The 14,626-nt window shown below is 43.9% G+C and overlaps 1 protein-coding gene across 2 annotated transcripts in view; it reads left to right on the top strand.

Moving 5' to 3' along the window:
• DPYD (dihydropyrimidine dehydrogenase) overlaps positions 1 to 14,626 on the top strand; it is a 3,199,941-nt gene that overhangs the window by 765,355 nt on the left and 2,419,960 nt on the right. The gene's annotated exons all lie outside the window — the stretch shown is intronic.

Raw genomic sequence — 14,626 nt, 5'->3', positions numbered from 1 at the left:
AAGAAGTTGCCATTGACATTATGGGACCTGTGTCATCAAGGTCTAGTTCTAAGTATATTATTGTGTTAATGGATATGCTTTCTTGTTGGCCGAAATTTGCATAACTTCTGAGATCACTTCGAAGGTTGTTGTGGATTTTCTTTCCAAAGTTTGTAGCAGGGAGGGGAATCCTGGCGCGATCCTGTCTGACAATGGTGTTCAATTTACCTCGAAATTTATGAGAGATTTTCTTTCTTCTAGGGAAATTGTTCATAAAAAATGTGCACTGTATCATCCAGAAACCAATGGCATGGTGGAACATTTCAATAGAACATTGAAAGAAACGATACAGTTAGCTAAAGTAAATGGAGTTAGTTGGGAGAGTTGGGTGGAGACAAAAGTTGAAGAGTACAGATTCACTCCACATTCCAGCACGGGCAAGACCCCTTTCTTATTGTTTAGGAAGCGTGTGCCACATACTAAAATTGATCCTCCATGGCTTAAGAAACATATTTCTTATGTTGTGGATAAAGAAACTATTGAAAGTAATGCTAAAGATAAAGATGAACATCACCAACTAAAAAGAAAGGAAATCTATGACGTTCGTAAATCTGTGAAAAAATGTGTTGTATGTACTGGTGACAAAGTTAAAGTTAAATTACCCCGAACAAACAAGTCTAGCACATCTAGGTTCAGTCCTATACATGAAGTTGTTAAAGTGTATAAAGGGGCTGTCAAACTTGATGATGGGCGGATCTGGAATTTGAATAGGATTGTTGTGATATAATTTGTATGGGGAGGAGGTTGGTGTAGTATTGTGTTTATTTCTAGAACAATATTGTAGTTAGAGTTTTGTTGTAGTATTTCAGTGTAGGGTTGTATTCTATGTTTTAGGAGTATTTGTATTATTTATGATCTATTTGGTATCTCCCACCTCCACCTGTGGCATTTAGTACCTTCCTCAGCTGGACAGCATTCCGTGCTGGACAGTTGATGGTGCTGGAGGTTTTAGTGGAGACTGGAGTTCCTGTTTTTTTTATCTATGAATTATAACTGAATAAAAGCTGATGTCAACATCACCTGCGTGGACCTGCACTCATCTTCAAAACAGATACCACACATATATTCTGATGCTGTGTATGCACCCTTGGAAGGACTAGCAGCAGCCTCCACCCTATGAGTTGCTGGGGTTCATGTAATGACGTTACAAAAACAGACATATGTTTTAAAATTAATTTTAAGACTTCATGTGAATCACATGCATACTTTCATTATTTAACTTTGTCCATTTTATGTAACAAAGTCTGTAAACTATGTACATTATATGATTGCCAATTTTGGGTAATGAGAGATTGTACTTAACATCACAGTGATGAAAATAAAATTATCTTTTGATCCATCGATCCAATTTAACAACATGCAACATTGACACTAATAGAGTAGTTAATAGCTTCAAGCTCATGGAAGAATTAATGTAGTTTATGATTTAAATAATTAATATTATTCCTAAAGGATATAAACTTGGGCAATACTACAATATGAGTCCAGTCTCTAATGATTGTTTGTTGACATTAAAAACAGTCTTGGTGTGTTCAGGAATCAAATCTGTTCAGATCCTTCAATATATAATATGGAATCCATCTAAAGAAAAAATGCATCCAACAAAAAATTGCTTAGAATGATTCACAAATAAATATAAGATTTCTAGCCACCTTGGTCAGAAATGTGTACCCCTGTCTTTCATTCCCACTTCTTGAAAAGATCACTAATCTAACCTTTCTGTCAATTTTGAGCTATCCTCCTATACCAATTTCCAATCCACTGAATGCTGTTTTGAAATAACATGGATAACAACTTTAGTGGCTTGGTTTCCAGGTGATTCTGATGCATTGTTTAAAAAACATACATTTCTGAAATGTTAGCCAGTACCATGTTATTTCGTTTGAGCTTCTCTTCATTTTTCTGAAGATAAAATATTATTCACATATAAAATGATTTAATCAGTTTAAAACCTAATTTCCCATATTTTGGATTTTAGGAATTACTAAATTAAGCTAAAAAAGTATACAGCCACTCAGTAACATATGATTTTGTATATGAGGGGTTTTAAAGTAAGTGAAAAATCCCTGTTTCATGAAGCTTAGCGTTTGAATGGTCTAATATCTATATTGTCAGATATTAAATGTTTCTAAAAAATAGAATATCTGAACAAGCTCTTTGAACAATACATTTAAAATTGCACTTTGTTGAACTTCAGAGTTTAAGTAAAACAAACTGGCAAACGCTGAGGCATAAAATAGCCTTCAATTTGACATTGATATCCCTCAATTTTTTTGATTAGTTTGTATTGTAACTATTTATGTTCTTACACTTTTGCTTATCCATATAAACATTTGGAACAATTTCTCAATTTGTTAAAAATGTTTAGCTTGTAGTTAACAAGGGATGATATAACACAACAAATAAATAGAGGCAAACTAGATATTTTAATTAATGCAACCTAACCAATAACAGGAAGTGTAATTGAGTTCCATTTATCTAAGAGGTGTTTTTCTTATAGTCTTCCCAATAACATTCGGCAATACAGCTGACAAACTATTTTATAACACTGACTCTGTTTTATTCTGTTTGAATTTTCAGGTAACACATTAATGTTTTCAAAGTGTGAAGGATACTTTTAGATGATCTTTTAAATATAGTATGATGTTGTCAGCATGTAATTTAAGCTTTGCCATTTGTGGGATTGGAGGCTTTATTCTTTTGTCAGTGTGTAGGATACAATTAATAATGCAAACAGATAGGTGATACATACCAGTTCACCATCTGTGATTGGTTCTATTATTTCTAGAGAATCCTTTGCTGATAATGATTTGAATTGAACTCTTAATATGTGTACATTCACCAAGTCCCTTTCACTGGTCTGCTTTGTCTGATGTATGTTTTTATTATGATGCACATATATTTCCTGAATTTCTTGTATATTATTAACTTGCTGTTTGATAATCTGGCTGCCTATAGGTGTAATCTAGCTTTTGATTTTTTTTTCAGGTGTTTGCATGCGGGCTAATTCTGCCCGTATGTTCACCTTCTTCATAGCTGTTCTGTCTTCCTGAATGATTGTTGACTAGTTTTTCTTTTAAGTGAAACCCTTTCACAATGTGTGTAGGTTCCTCCTGATTTTCATTAGTGTACTAAAGTCCAGTCTTTGAGCCACATAGCTTTCTATCCTTAAATGCATGTCAACTGTCTTAGCAGTTCTAGTTCGATTTTGGTATTGTGAATGTTGTTACATAGACTTTTAGATTTAGTTTAAATGTACCCTAGGCTATAAGTAAAATAGCAGAGTGGTGCCTAAATTGTTCTGCAAAAATAGTTTGGGTGTTTTCTACCCAAATAGGATCCCGGAGTAGCACACTTCTGGAGAAGAGAACAAAAAAAACTCTTTTAAAGGGGATCCGAAATCATTTTAAATTTCTAACTGAACTTTTGCATAATCAGAAAAACTGTTTAGTGTCGTTTTTATTTATTTCAATTAAGTGAGTGATTTACTAAAAAAAAAGGATCCAAATGTGCATCTGTATTAAATTCTTCGGATAAACATGTGTACTTTCTTGATATAGGATTTTCAGCTCTCCAAGTATCTGAAAGGCAAAACACTTTTATTACGAGTTCAAATGCTTGTTCTATTGTTGCTTTTATCAGCTTCTTACCCTTTTTTAGGGAATCTAAACACGGCAATCGCAAAAAGTTGAAATCACCACCTATATATTAATCTGCCAAGATGCTTTCATTAAGGAGATACAAACGGGGTCATAATGAGTTTGACGGTCGGAAAAGGCTGTCCGCCAAACTCCCATGGTCATGTTGCTGCCTGTGTGGCTGGTTTCCCATGGGCCCCATTAAGAGTTCCCCGCTGGGGCAGTGGGCAGAAATGGTGTTTCTACCCTCTGGCCCAGCTAGGGGGACAACCTTCAAAATTGACGGCGTCTCATAATTGAGCCGGCGGCAATGCTGCAGTGCGTCGGATGCAGCAGCACCTGTCACACTGTTCACTGTCTGCAAGGCAGACAGTGAACAGCCCGACGGTGCTGGCCATGAGGGCCCCTGCGTTACCCAGGCAAGTGCATGGGCGGTGCAGGGCCCACCCAGGGCACCCCATGCGGCGGCTCTGCCAGCCTTTACATGGCAGTGCTACAGCCATGTAAAAGCTGGCGGAGAGGGGAGTCGTAATGCCCTGGGTGGCACTGCTTGCCGCACTGCCCAGGCTGATTAGGACCGCCAGCACCGCCAGTCCCACCTGCGAAGGTAAACCGGCGGTGCTGGCAGTTCAACTGTGGCACAACCATCACGGTCATAATGTGGTGTTCAAAATGCCACCAAATAGGTCATACCACTGTTTTTGGGGGCGGTCAGACCACCACCACGACCCTGGTGGTCTCAAGACTGCCATGGTCATAATGACCCCTAAGGTGTCTTGGGTAAATTTGGATATCCTCAATAGGACCGTAGGTTACAAATATGAAGGCAGAGTTTCAATATGTACCGTAGGCCATATCCAACAACCATCATTGTCAGACTCACTATATAAAATTATATGATTAAGTTTCTGCCTAAAAACAATAACTGCTCTTCCCTGGATCGGTTTTGCTAAAGAGCAGTATTTATGAATCTGCAGTTAGCATATCATTTCTTAGGAAGGTGGGGCTCATCCTGCATCTCTTCTAACTTCCACAATGTAGGATGGCCCACACCTTGCAGATCAAAAATAGTGGCAGGATGGAGTTTGAGTGATGTAATCAGAGCTCTGTGGCACAGCTGTAGTCAGCTTACACCTACACATAGTGCACAGAAAATTCCTCAGCACATCCCAGCAAGATGATATCAACAGAAACAAAAATAGCAGAGCTCGATCTAGGAAAGCATGCTGAAATGTCTGACATGCACCCATATGAGATCCTGACCAAAATCAACTAAAATGGCCAGTCAAGTGCTTGTGGCGGGAATGTGTCACATAGTCCAGTATAAATGTTGACTTCACTCTTAGGTAGCGGGGAGGCCAGTTTCAATACCCAGTATATAGTGAATACAGTTCATGATTGGTGACTCCTGGTATATTTTCCTTTGTGGTCTGCAGTACCAAAAGCTCCATCTTGAATAAGTAATGTCACAACTACATGTAGAACAAAGACTGCAATAAAGTGATCAAAAGATGCTGAGTACTTGTTATACTCTTGTATGTGCAAGAGAGTTCTGGAAATTGCAGCACTTCTACTTTCTGAAAGAAAATTAGACATTAAAAAGTATCACTGGTATCAGATTGAGTAGTTAAAGCTGAATTTTTGAAGTTGTATAATTCTAATGACTGTTATCATAAACTAAGGAAGCATATGCACTCCAGTAGAGAGCCTAATCCACAAAAGTGAAAATAGACCTCAAGTACCTTAAGTCAGCAGAGCCAGTCAGAATGTTTATTAACTCTTAATCAGCACCAATACAGGAATATGTGTTATCATCATAATATATAAAGTGGATCAAAGACCTCTCTCACTAAGCAAAACACGGGTCGGAACTAAGACTTCTCGGCAATAAATTGGATTTGAATGAAGAGCCCAATCAAGGGATCCTCTGATGCAGCATTCTATTCACTGTTCTCAACGAAAAAAGAACACTGAATGAATCATGATTCTTACAGACTGTGCTAAATAGGGCAACCAGTGTTATGTCAAACTCCAGATATAGAACTAGCAAACAGCATGGTACCAAATAGATGTTAGACCTGTCAGCCATAGGGTGATCTTCACCCCCTCCTATTTTTACTGATCTTGTTTTTATTGGCCTCAGGACTCTGCACACTTAACCACTGCTAACTGGCACTAAAGCACTTGTACCTTCTCTTTTAAACATGGTAAAATTGGTTTACACCTAATTATCATAGTTAAGTTAATTGTAAGTCCCTATTAAAGTGGTACTACATGTTCCCAGGGCCTGTAAATTAAATGCCACCAGAAGACCTAAGCTTCATCAAGGAGTTCGTCCAACCTAACACTGAAACAAAGGACATCCCACCCTCACAGGACCTCTGTGACAGACTAAACACTTAACTTCCACCGCAAAATCAAGACCATCAATGACAGCTTCAACAAGGACAACCTACGCGCAGAACCCCCTCCACTGGAACCCAACACCAGTAAACCAATGGTCACCAGGTGGACCCCGCTCACCTCCAAAGACACACTGAGGACAATGAAGTCCATACACTCCTGGGGCCCCCATGGAGCCTTGCCCCCACCACATCTTCAACAGAGCCGCTTACACCATTGCCCCCAAGCTCCGCCTAATCTAGCTGACGCCTCCTTCCCCGATGACTGGAAACATGCCAAGATCAACACCCTCCTCAAGAAACCCTCGGCAGACCCCACTGACCACAAGAGCTTCAGGCCCATCTCCCTGCTCCCATTCTCAGCAAAAGTCATCAAGAAAGCCATCAACAGCCAACTCTCCACTTTTATCTAAGACCACAACATCCTAGACGCCTCCCAATCCGGATTCGGAAAAACACATAGTACCGAAACAGCCCTCCTGGCCGCAACAGATGACATTCGCTCCCTGCTGGACAAGAGAGAGGTGGCGGCCTTCGACAGAGTCTCCCACCACACCCTGATACACAGACTTCATGAAGCCAGCATCAGAGACAAAGCCCTGGACTGAATCCAATCCTTCCTCTCAGGCAGAACTCAATGAGTGTGACTCGCACCCTTCCTTTCGGACCCCACTCCTACCACCTGGTGAGTACCCCAGAGATCGTCCCTCAGCCCCATGCTGTTTAACGTCCACATGGCCCCGCTGGCCGCCATCATCAGAAGCTACTGAATCAACATCATCTCCTACACTGATGACAACCAACTCATCCTCTCCCTATCCAACGAACCCAACACAGCCAGGCACAACTTCAGCGAAGGCATGGGAGCAGTCGCCAACTGGATAAAAAACAGCTGCCTTCAACTTAATGCGAACAAGACAGAATTACTCTTCATAGGCTCCAACCCGACGCATGGAACGTCACTTGGTGGCCATCCACCCTCGGAAGCCCGTCCACCCCCACGAACCAAGCCTGCAACCTCGAGATCATCCTGGACTCCAAACACAACATGGACAGCCACATCAACTCAGGCACATCCACCTGCTTCCGCACCTTCCGCCTCCTATGCAAGACCTTTAAGTGGATCCCCCTCGAACACAGATAGACAGTCACACATGCCCTCATTACCAGCAGACTGGACTACGGCAATGCACTCTACATCAGGATCGACCTCAAACTCATCCGCAAACTACAGAACAGTGTTCTACTGCCGCCAGACTGGTCCTCGACCTGCCTCGACACTGCCACATCTCTCATCACCTGTGCACACTTCACTGGCTTCCCATAGAGAAAAGAATCACCCTCAAGATCCTCACCCACGCACACAAAGCTCTCCACGACATCGGACCAGCCTACCTGAACAGGCAACTCAGCTTCCATGTAACCCACAGGACCCTACGCTCAGCCCAACTCTCTCTCGCAGAAGTACCCCACATCAGGAAAACAAGAACAGGGGATCGCTCTTTCTCCCACCTCGCAGCCACAGCTTGGAACACCCCCCGCTCCACCTCAGACGAACTACCCCCTCCTCAACTTCACAAAAGAGCTGAAGACATGCCTTTTTGAAGAACCATCTCAACGATGGACGCTACATGCCCCCCTCAAAGCCTTGAGACTCTTGGTGGTCAATATTTGCGCCTAATAAGCACCTGATTGGTTGATTTAACGCCTGCAGCACTTATTGTGCCATCCACTTAAGTAGCCCTGCAAACATGATTCAGGCCTGGATTTAAATCCTTTGTGTATGGAGTTTTAAACTGCCATTTTGACCAGGAAAAATAAACCTTTGGCAGTCCCAAACCTTTGGTTTTAATACATATGTCACCCATAGGGTAGCCCATATGCAGCTTAGAGGCTAGGGTGAAGTGTGTTTAAAAAGCATGGCATGTACTGTGAAGTTTTATCTGTCCTGGTAGTGAAAATCTCCTAATTTTGTTTTTCAATACTGAAAGGATTAGCTCTCCCATAGGATAGCATTGCGGTACCTCATTACATTTAATAAGTAATAACTTTCTTGTGGAAGCATCTGGACTGGTCAAGTTTGGTATCTAAAGAATTGTAATTTAATCCTTCTTTAATTGGAAAAATATTATTTTTAGTCACAATTCTGAAAAGGCCACTTTTAGAAACTTGCCATTTTCTTGTCCCAACCATTTGGTGTCTGCTACCTGGAGCCTCGGTCACATGACTCGGTCTTGTTCGCCATTGATCTTTCTGTATTGCTCCCAAAGAGTGAGACAAAAAGAAGCTTGGTGTTGGCAGGATGACCACACTGATTTAACAAGGGGGAGGAGCTGTCACCTATTAAACTTGTACATCACAAAGGTCCTGCCTGAGCACTTTGACAAAGGGGCTTGGCACTAGACTATTGTGGTCCCAGAACATCTGGTGCCAGGGTAGGGATGCAAGAAATTCCAAGCACCTTTGGAAATTGGAATGGTCTAGATGTTTCTCCTACTCTATGGTGATCACCAGGTAAAATATTGTACCTCAGAGGCCTACTCTTCAGTACACATCTGAACATTAGAGCTGCTGTGCAATGCATTGCCTCATTAAAACACAGCATAAGAGCCATTGCATGGTGCATCACCGCTCTAAATTTCACATCAGGACCTTTCGCTGCCTGACCATGTGCAGGACTTTGCATCACTGCCCACAGCCTTCCTGGAGCAGCTGCTGCACGATGCATCTGTGACGCAAGTCTTCACATCGCAAGGCCCTCATCAACGGCATCCTCAGCAATGATATAGGACTCTGCATCACAAGCCTTGCACCGTCTTCAGCATTAGCCAGTGCATGGAGCTTGTTTGATGCAGGACTTCATATTGCAAGCCCTTTGTCAATGACATTTTTGATGATAATGCAGGAGTCTGCATTACAACTTTGCAGCTCCTTGGAATCGCCGCTACGCAATGCATCCTCGACGTGGAACACCGCATCATTCTGCAACCATGATTTAAGGTACTTTTGTTCAGAGGACTAAACTTGTCTCCTGTAGCTGGTCCATGCTCCAGAGCAGTCAGCCTGAACCTGTGACTTTGTTGTGGTACAACTATATGACTGCAGTTGGCTCTTTGTGCTTTTTAGCACTATATTTACTTAAATCTTTAAAATTACATATCTCCAGTTCTATTAATTGGATTGCCATTGTTTTGGGCCACAATTATTTATTTCAAATTACTTTATTTTTCTAAATCAGTGGGGGATTTTTCATGTTTTTTGCTTTCATATTATTACTGTTTGGAGTGGTTCAAAAACACTCAATAAATTACCATTAAATTAAGCGTGACTGCGTTTGTACTGAGCTACCAGAGGTTGAGCAAAGGTTAACCCCTTCGCTGCCAGGCCTTTTCCCCCTCCTGTGCCAGGCCTTTTTTTGCCTATTTGGGGCAGTTCGTGCTTAGGCCCTCATAACTTTTTGTTCACATAAGCTAACCAAGCCAAATTTGCGTCCTTTTTTTCCAACATCCTAGGGATTCTAGAGGTACCCAGACTTTGTGGGTTCCCTTGAAGGAGGCCAAGAAATTGGCCAAAATACAGTGAAAATTTTGTTTTTTTTTAAAAAAATGGAAAAAGTGGCTGCAGAAGAAGGCTTGTGGATTTCCCCCCGAAAATGGCATCAACAAAGGGTTTGTAGTGCTAAACTCAGCAGCTTCCTAGCTTTCAGGAAAAGGCAGACTTGAATCAGAAAACCCAATTTTTCAACACAATTTTGGCATTTTACTGGGGCATACCCCATTTTTGCAATTTTTTGTGCTTTCAGCCTCCTTCCAGTCAGTGACAGGAATGGGCATGAAACCAATGCTGGATCCCAGAAACCTAACCATTTCTGAAAAGTAGACAAAATTCTGAATTCAGCAAGGGGTCATTTGTGTAGATCCTACAAGGGTTTCCTACAGAAAATAACAGCTGAAAAAGAAAAATATTGAAATTGAGGTGAAAAAAACATCAATTTTTCTCTATGTTTTACTCTGTAACTTTTCCCTGCAATGTCAGATTATGGAAAGCAATATACCGTTACGTCTGCTGGACTCCTCTGGTTGCGGGGATATATAGGGCTTGTAGGTTCATCAAGAACCCGAGGAACCCAGAGCCAATAAATGAGCTGCACCCTGCAGTGCGTTTTCATTCTATACCGGGTATACAGCAATTCATTTGCTGAAATATAAAGAGTAAAAAATTGCTATCAAGAAAACCTATGCATTTCCAAAAAGGGCACAAGATAAGGTGCTGAGGAGCAGTGGTTATTTGCACATCTCTGAATTCCGGGGTGACCATACAAGCATGTGAATTATAGGGAATTTCTCAAATAGATGTCTTTTTTACACACTCTCCTATATTTGGAAGGAAAAAATGTAGAGAAAGACAAGGGGCAATAGCACTTGTTTTGCTAATCTATGTTCCCCCAAGTCTCCCGATAAAAATGATACCTCACTTGCGTGGGTAGGCCTAGCGCCGGCGACAGGAAACACCCCAAAGCGCAACGTGGACACATCCTAAATTTTGGAAAAAAACAGAGGTGTTTTTTGCGAAGTGCCTACCTGTAGATTTTGGCCTCTAGCTCAGCCGGCACCTAGGGAAACCTACCAAACCTGTGCCTTTCTGAAAACTAGAGACCTAGGGGAATCCAAGGAGGGGTGACTTGCGGGGCTCGGACCAGGTTCTGTTACCCAGAATCCTTTGCAAACCTCAAAATTTGGCTAAAAAAACACATGTCCCTCACATTTCTGTGGCAGAAAGTTCTGGAATCTGAGAGGAGCTACAAATTTCCTTACACCCAGCGTTCCCCCAAGTCTCCCGATAAAAATGATACCTCACTTGCGTGGGTAGGCCTAGCGCCGGCGACAGGAAACACCCCAAAGCGCAACGTGGACACATCCTAAATTTTGGAAAAAAACAGAGGTGTTTTTTGCGAAGTGCCTACCTGTAGATTTTGGCCTCTAGCTCAGCCGGCACCTAGGGAAACCTACCAAACCTGTGCATTTCTGAAAACTAGAGACCTAGGGGAATCCAAGGAGGGGTGACTTGTGGGGCTCGGACCAGGTTCTGTTACCCAGAATCCTTTGCAAACCTCAAAATTTGGCTAAAAATACACATGTTACTCACATTTCTGTGGCAGAAAGTTCTGGAATCTGAGAGGAGCCACAAATTTCCTTCTACCCAGCGTTCCCCCAAGTCTCCCGATAAAAATGATACCTCACTTGTGTGGGTAGGACTAGCGCCCACGAAAGGAAAGGGCCCAAAACACAACGTGGACACATCACATTTTTTTATAAAAAGCAGTGCCTACCTGTGGATTTTGGCCTGTAGCTCAGCCGCCACCTGAGGAAACCTAGCAAACCAGTGCATTTTTGAAAACTAGAAACCCAGGGGAATCCAAGATGGGGTAACTTGCGGGGCTCTGACCAGGTTATGTTACCCAGAATCCTTTGCAAACATCAAAATTTGGCCCAAAAAACACTTTTTGCTCTCATTTCGGTGACAGAAAGTTCTGGATTCTGAGAGGAGCCACAAATTTCCTTCCACCCGGCGTTCCCCTAAGTCTCTCGATAAAAATGGTACATCACTTCTGTGGGTAGGCCTAGCGCCCACAAAAGGAAATGGCCCAAAACACAACGTGGACACAACATATTTTTTCACAGAAAACACAGGTGTTTTTTGCAAGGTGCCTGTGGTGTTTGGCCTGTAGCTCAGCCGGCCCCGGGGGGGGGGGGGCAGAAATGCCCTAAAATAAATTTGCCCCCCCAACCCCCACCCTCCCCCGCCGGGAGCGACCCTTGCCTACGGGGTTGCTCCCCCTGCGTGACATTGGCACCAAAAAACAAATCCCCGGTGCCTAGTGGTTTCTGCCCCCTTGGGGGCAGGTTGACCTAAACTCAGCCAATCTGCCCCCAAGGGGGGCAGAAATGGCCTAAATACAATTTGTCCCCCAGGGGAGCGACTTTTGCCTGATGGGTCGCTCCCCATCTCTAAAAAAAAAAAAACAAAGAAAAAAAAGAAAAATTCCTCTGGCGCCTAGAGGTTTCTGCCCCCCCCCCCCCCGGGGGCAGAAATGGCCTAAAATAAATTTGCCCCCCCAACACCCACCCCCCCCCCGGGAGCGACCCTTGCCTACGGGGTCGCTCCCCCTGCGTGACATTGGCGCCAAAAAACAAATCCCCGGTGCCTAGTGGTTTCTGCCCCCTTGGGGGCAGATTGACCTAAAATCGGCCAATCTGCCCCCAGGGGGGCAGAAATGGTCTAAATTCAATTTGCCCCCCCAGGGGAGCGACCCTTGCCTGATGGGTCGCTCCCCATCTCTAAAAAAAGAAACAACAAAAAAAAATAAAAAATTGCCCTGGCGCCTAGAGTGTTCTGCCCCCCCCGGGGGCAGTTCGGCCTAATAATAGGCCGATCTGTCCCCCGGGGGGGCAGAAATGGCCTAAAATAAATTTGCCCCCCCAACCCCCACCCCCCACCCGGGAGCGACCCTTGCCTACGGGGTCGCTCCCCCTGCGTGACATTGGCGCCAAAAAACAAATCCCCGGTGCCTGGTGGTTTCTGCCCCCTTGGGGGCAGATTGACCTAAAATTGGCCAATCTGCCCCCAGGGGGGCAGAAATGGTCTAAATACAATTTGCCCCCCCAGGGGAGCGACCCTTGCCTGATGGGTCGCTCCCCATCTCTAAAAAAAGAAACAACAAAAAAAAAAAACACAAAAAAAAAATTGCCCTGGCGCCTAGAGTGTTCTGCCCCCCCCCGGGGGCAGTTCGGCCTAATAATAGGCCGATCTGTCCCCCGGGGGGGCAGAAATGGCCTAAAATAAATTTGCCCCAACAACCCCCCCCCCCCCCGGGAGCGACCCTTGCCTACGGGGTCGCTCCCCCTGCGTGACATTGGTGCCAAAAAACAAATCCCCGGTGCCTAGTGGTTTCTGCCCCCTTGGGGGCAGAATGACCTAAAATTGGCCAATCTGCCGCCCCAGGGGGGCAGAAATGGTCTAAATACAATTTGCCCCCCAGGGGAGCGACTCTTGCCTGATGGGTCGCTTCCCATCTCTAAAAAAAACACAAAAAAAAAATTTGCCCTGGCGCCTAGAGGTTTCTTCCCCCCCTGGGGGCAGATCGGCCTAATAATAGGCCGATCTGCCCCCACGGGGGGCAGAAATGGCCTAAAATAAATTGCCCTACCCCCCAGGGAGCGACCCTTGCCTAAGGGGTCGCTCCCTTTGCGTGAAATTCACGCAAAGAAAAAACTCCCTGGTGTCTAGTGGTTTCTACCCCCCTTGGGGGCAGATTGGCCTCATTGCAAGCAATCCGGCTTTTGAAACCCTCGGAGGGACTTCAAAGGGAAGGAAATACTTTTCCTTCCCTTTGAAGCCCCTCCGGGCCTCCCAAGTGATTGAAAAAGAAATGCTTTTGCATTTCTTTTTCAATCGCGCTGGAGACGAGGGAGGCCCCTGTGACACATCAGCGCGCGCGCGCGCGCTGATGTCACAGGGGGGGGTGGGGGGGGGTCGGGGGTGGAAGGGGAAGGTCTTCCCCTTCCATCCCCGACTTGGGGGGGAGGGGGGTGCACGGGGGCGCGCTAGCGCGCCCCCAAGTTCCCCTGTGCCATGGACGAGATGATCTCGTCCAAGGCACAGGGGAACTGTAGCCTTGGACGAGATCATCTCGTCCAAGGCACAGAAGCGGTTCGTCTAGGGTTTGTTTGTGAATTGACCTTGACGAGGTTTATGGTTGTTGTTTGAGTGGGGTTTCACCCCCCTCAACCAGTAACCCAAATTCTTACAATAGTCAACTTAAATATGAAGGTTAAATGACACACAAAACCACAAACATGGTTCATACTTTGATTTGAGAAAACATCTGGGTGGGGTTGGCTTGGTTTAATTAGTATTAGTACATCTGATGTATCCTGCAGCAAAGCAGAGTTCAAAAGAAATGCATAGTATAATTAGGATCAAGGAAAATGAGAAATATGTTGTGGCAGTCCTGAAAGATATATTATATATTTTCAGTTTAGTCACTACAGATTTTGCACCTTTTTCTTGACTCTACTACTGTGGTAAAGTCCACAGAGGCCTACAGCCAGCAAAAAGAAGATGTATGTGTTTCCTCTCTAAACTATGTTTTAAAAAGTGCTGTAATATGGGACTCTTTTTGGCATGGAAAGTTAAATGCAATTTGTGGGCTGTAGTGTGTATCTAGATCGCCCACATGTATGACAAAATATATATTTCTGGCTGGAGCACCACCGTGGTCTGGTTGGGTTGCAGTTTAAATGTATCTTGGTGCTACAAGGCTGCTATAAATATCTTTGCCATGTAGGAAAAAACAATTTTTAGTATTCATCTCAATAATTGCCTTCTAGGCCAACAGGGCAGGATGACACTATATACAAACAGAGCACACTTAATATTAAAGTTAGTGTTCCCTCACATTGAAATGACACCCAAAAGCTAGCCATTCCTTAATAAGGCTAGATAGGATTAAGATATTTATTTTCCACCTGTGCTTAGGAAAAGGCT

The sequence above is a fragment of the Pleurodeles waltl genome, chromosome 4_2, assembly GCF_031143425.1.
Source record: "Pleurodeles waltl isolate 20211129_DDA chromosome 4_2, aPleWal1.hap1.20221129, whole genome shotgun sequence".
In the NCBI taxonomy this organism is placed as follows: domain Eukaryota; kingdom Metazoa; phylum Chordata; class Amphibia; order Caudata; family Salamandridae; genus Pleurodeles; species Pleurodeles waltl.
This window is presented reverse-complemented; position numbering and strand designations above follow the sequence as displayed.